The sequence below is a fragment of the Saccopteryx leptura genome, chromosome X (assembly GCF_036850995.1).
Source record: "Saccopteryx leptura isolate mSacLep1 chromosome X, mSacLep1_pri_phased_curated, whole genome shotgun sequence".
Lineage (NCBI taxonomy): Eukaryota > Metazoa > Chordata > Mammalia > Chiroptera > Emballonuridae > Saccopteryx > Saccopteryx leptura.
This window is the reverse complement of record NC_089516.1, coordinates 91826116-91831319: the sequence shown is the minus strand read 5'-3', so window position 1 is coordinate 91831319 and position 5204 is coordinate 91826116. Positions and strand designations below refer to the sequence as shown.

The 5204-nt window shown below is 34.4% G+C and overlaps 1 pseudogene; it reads left to right on the top strand.

The window, feature by feature from the left end:
* The first annotated feature begins 4131 nt into the window (after positions 1 to 4131).
* On the top strand, positions 4132 to 4638 carry LOC136386414 (centrosomal protein of 19 kDa-like; annotated as a pseudogene).
* Positions 4639 to 5204: the final 566 nt, after the last annotated feature.

Here is a 5204-nt window from a genome sequence, read left to right as displayed (position 1 = left end):
TATTTTATTGAATGCCTTTTCTGTTTCTGTTGATAGAATTATGCATTATTCTTTGTTTTGTTGATGTGGTGCATTACATTGATCAATTTACATATGTTAAACCATTTTTGTGCTTTTGGAATGAATCTCACTTGATTGTGATTTGTTAATTTTTCAATGTGTTATTGCATTTGATTTCATAGTATTTTTTAAGGATTTTTGCATCTGTATTCAATAGAGATATCGGTCTATAGTTTTGTTTTTTTTGTAACTACCTTGCCAGGTTTTAGTATGAAGGTTATATTGGCCTCAGAAAATGTGTTGGATCTCAGTAAATATTGTTTCTTTTTCTATTTTTGAAGACTTTAGAAAGGATAGGTAGGTACCAAATCTTCTCTGAATGTTTGACAGAATTCACTTGGATAGCCTTTTAGTTCTGGAGTTTCTTTGGGGTGGAGGTTTTAGATAGTAGTTTCTATTTCCTCCCTACTTATAGTTCTACATAAGTTTTCCACTTCTTTGTTACTCAGTTTAGGAAGATTGTATAGTTCTAGGAATTTATTCATTTCCTCCTGGTTGTGGAATTTGGTGGTATATAATTTTCATAATATTTTACTATGATTTTTTGTATATCTGATTTGTGTAGCAATTTTTCTTCTTTCATTTTGGATTTTCTATGTATGAGCCTTTCTTCCTTTTTCCTTAGTTTGTCTCACCAGTAATTTGTTGATTTTACTGATCTTTGGTGCAGTTGCCAGAGCATTGGACTGGGAGGCTGCGGACCCAGATTCGAGACCTTGAGGTTGCCAGCTTGAGCAAGGGCTCATCTGGTTTGAGCAAGGCTCACCAGCTTGAGCCCAAGGTCACTGGCTCGAGCAAAGGGTCACTTGGTCTGCTGTAGCCCCCCAGTCAAGGCACATAAGAGAAAATAATCAATGAACAACTAAGGAGCCGCAACAAAGAATTAATATTTCTCATCTCTTTCCCTTCCTGTCTGTCTGTTTCTAGCTGTCCCTCTCTCTGACTCTCTCTGTCTCTGTCACCACAAACAAACAACCAAACAAACAAAAAAAGTGTTATGTCTTCTTGGTACAATGTCTCCTTTTTAATTATGAAATGTCCATCTTTGTCTCTTGTTACATTTGTCATCTTGAAGTCAGCATTGTCAGATATATGTAAAGCTACATCTGCTTCTTTTTTTTTTTTTTTGAATATTATTTGCTTGGAGACTTCTTTTTCAACTTTTCACTTTCAATCTACATTTTTCCTTGCCGAATTGATGTGTCTCTTGAAGGCAGCATATAGGTGGGTTTTGCTTTTTTATCTAATATGCGACTCTATGCCTCTTTATTGGTGAGTTCAGCCTTTTAAATTTAGGGTAATTATTGCATTTGAGGATTTTCTATAGCCATTTTATGTTTTGTTTTCTGGTAGCTCTCTGTCTTGTTTGGTTCTTCTCTTTCTTGTTTCTGTCAGTTGTTTGATGGTATCCCATACTTCTTTCTCTTGTTTATTCAATTATTTGTTTTAATAGGCTCTCCATTCTCTTCTACCTCTTTTCTTCTGATACACCCATTATTCTTATATTGCTCTTTCTGATATAGTCAGTAATTCTTGTAGAGTTCTCTTAATTTTTTAAGTTCATGAGGCATTTTCCTCTTCTCTCCATAGGTTTTCTAGTTGCCTGTGTTCAGTGTCACAGATTATTTCTTCTTTCTGGCTTGTTCTATTAGCTAAGCTTGCTAATTTAATCTTCAATTCATTTATTCAGTTTTTCATCTCTGTTTTTAAAATTTTGATCTCCTTGATAAAATATTTGTTTATTTCATTAATTTGTTTTCTGAACTCATTAAGTTGCCCATTGTTGTCTTCTCACAATTCAATGAGAATTTTCAGAACTTTACGGTTGAATTTTCTGTTATTTAATTACAAGATTTTCATGTGATTGTGATTTTTCTGGAGAGATTTTATTTTCTTCCTGAACTATATCTCTGTCTTGTGTAGCCATGGTATTCAATTTCTTCTTCCTTGATGGCATTTGAGAGTGGTGTTGTTAAGAACCATTTAGTCCATTCAGTATGTGAATCTTACAGGTGTGCCTGTGTGCCTTTGAGCCCAGCTGTGATTCCTTTGCTGCATTATAGTTGTTTAATTTTTTTAAATTTAAGGGAAGAAATCAGAAGTATCTCTCATGGCACCATTACTCTGACATCAGACTCCAGTATATTCTTACAACTGAATATTACACAACAATAAACTGCTAATACTTACAGCTTTTTTTTTTTAAGTGAGAAGATGAGATATAGTGAAACAGATTTCTGCCTGCACCCTGACTGTAATTCACCCAGCAAAGCCCATCTAGGGCCAATGTTTGAATCAACCGAGCTATCCTAAGCATCTGAGATTGACACTCTGACCAACTGATCTATTCTTAATGCCCGAGGCTGATGCTTGAACTAATCTAGGCACTGGCTGCAAGAGGGGAAGAAGAGATCAAGGGGAGAGAAGCAGTTGGTCTCTTATGTGCCTTACTTGGAATCAAACCTGGTACATCCAAAAACCAAGCTGACATTCTATCCAATGACCCAACTGGTCAGGCCCATCCCTTGTTTATTTAAAAAATATGTTGAGTGACAAAAGTTAGATACAAAAAGTATCTAAAGAATGATTTCATTTATGTAAAGTTCAAGAACAAGCAAAACAAGTCTATCATTGTATCATGGTAGAAATCAGAAAAATGGATAACACATTGTAGAGAAGGTTATTGATTTGAAAATATAAAGAAAAATTTCAAAAGTCCTGGAAATATTTTGTATCATGATCTGGATGACAGTATCATGGGTAAATATCATCAGGCTGTACAGATAAGATGAATGACCATTCTGTTTCTATCTTTGTATACTTTAATCTCATTAAATAGAAAAAATAACTTAAGTTTTTGTCTTATTCTGAATCACTTTTCCCTCACTTGCCCTCTCTAGAATCCACTACTGATAATTTTTAATAAATTTCCGGAGGTACCTTAAGCTTCTAGAAGCACATATGTATGCATGTATATATATTAAGAGTGCTTTTAGTACTGTGTTCATGTGTAATACTAATAGAGTTCTAGAATCTAACATACAGTCTTCCTACATATCAGTGGGTTATGCATCCATAGATTCAAAGTTTTATCTGTAGTTAGTCAAATTTGTGGATACCAAACCTTAGGTAGGAAGGGCTGACTAAGAGACCTGAGTATTCATCCACAAATTATGATGTCCATGGGGATCATGAAGAAAATCCCTTGCTGATACTTGATGCCAATAGGAGAATATAGACAGTTTTGGAATCTACATTATTTTCTTTATTAATTATGTTTGTTCCTTCTACTCAAAATAGTAGTACTGGAATTTCTAGTTAGAATAATCAGAAAAATAGTGTCATCCCAATAAGTTTAATAAAATATATAATAAGGGAAATAAAAGGCACCCAAAGTAGGAAGTAAGAAATACGTTTATCTCTTCTTGCAGATGATACAAATTATATGAATAAAAGATTCCATAAAAAAATTAGAACTAAAAATGAATCCAGCAAATCCATTTATTATTAATAGGGTACAAAGTAGTATATATAGCAAAAACAGGCATTCTTGCCTTGTTCTTGGTATTATATTAAAAGTATTCAGCCATTTAGCATTGAGTGTGATATTTCTGTGGGTTTTCACATATGACTTTCATTATATTGTAGTTTCTTTCTATTCCTAATTTGTTGAGTACTTTTCTCAAGAAAGGATGTTGAGCACGAGGGCAGTTACTGTGGAAAGGGCTCCGCGGGTCCCCAGCCCTACCCTGACCTCCTGCACACTGACTTTAGAACTAGTTGGCCCTATTTTAAGCCTCCAGATATTTGCAGATTCAGACCTCCAACTGGGGAGATCCCTCGCAATCACTTTGTGCGACTGCGGCTGTCACCTTTTCCTGCAGCTCCAGGCTCCACCAAGCATCAAAGCTGAGTAAAGTGCTTCTCTGTGCACTGCATGCAGTTTGGTGGAAACAAACCCTTCACGAAAGTGTCAGACAGCCTGCAGGAGAAGATGCACTTTCTGAACTCTTCGTCATTATGTGACTAACACATTTTCATCAGATTTCCCCTTAAGTGTCTGTGAGAACAATGTTCACTGTCAAGAAATGTAGAATTCAGTTTCAGCCTCCAGCTTGTATCTTAATCTATGAGAATGAAATGAAGGGAAATGTCACCAGCATATCATGCCAATGTGGAACTTTTCAAAGTTTTTAGATTACAACAGAGCTTCTAAACAATTAAAGAATAATACACAACACAAGTTGCCTGAAAGAAGTGTTACTAAGGCAGCAAGAGAAATTATTCAGTTTTTAAAGAGGATAATTGTGGAGGCAAAGTTTGATGAAAATGAAACAAATTTCATGGGAAACAACTATTGATCTTCAGGAAGACCTGAGTAAACTAGATAACAAGAAACTTGCCAATGGGAAGAGCAACATGGATAAATTTTATGAGAAAAATTAGAAGAAGGATGGTCCAAATTTTGTTTATTACATCAAAGCTAAGTTCCCATAAGATGAACAACTGCAATCCTATGACTGTGGCAAGGATTGACAAGCTGTATTTTGTTTTGTTTTGTTTTTAATTTTATTTTGAGAAGTAAATTTTTTATTTAGAATATTAAATTTAACAGGGTGATATTGATCACTAAGAGTATATAGGTTTTACATAAACATTTTGATAGCATTTAAAATGTTGATTATCTTGTATACCCGTCATCTAAAGCCAAATCATTTGCTAACACCTTATATTTGTTCCTTTTTAAATCCTTCCTCAACCCCTTCCCCACATCCCCCTCTCCCTGGGAACCATTTCACTTTTATCCAAGTCCATGAGTCTCAGTTTAACACTCCATCTATGTGTGAAATCAATAGTTCTTAGCTTTTTCTGTTTTACTTATTTCACTCAGTATAATGTTTTCAAGGTCCAACCATGGTGGCATAAATAAATGGCATTATGTCATCATTTCATACGGCTGAGTAATATCAAGTTTTCATACTAAAGAGAAAAAAACAATAATATTGGGCTAGCCAAAAATTTATGATTAAATAGGGAACATAGATTGATTCTAGAAAAGTCTGTAAAGGATGTTAAATATTCATGTCAAGTTATATTTAAATTGTGTTACTATTCAAAACCAGGATATGTATAGTATCTACTAT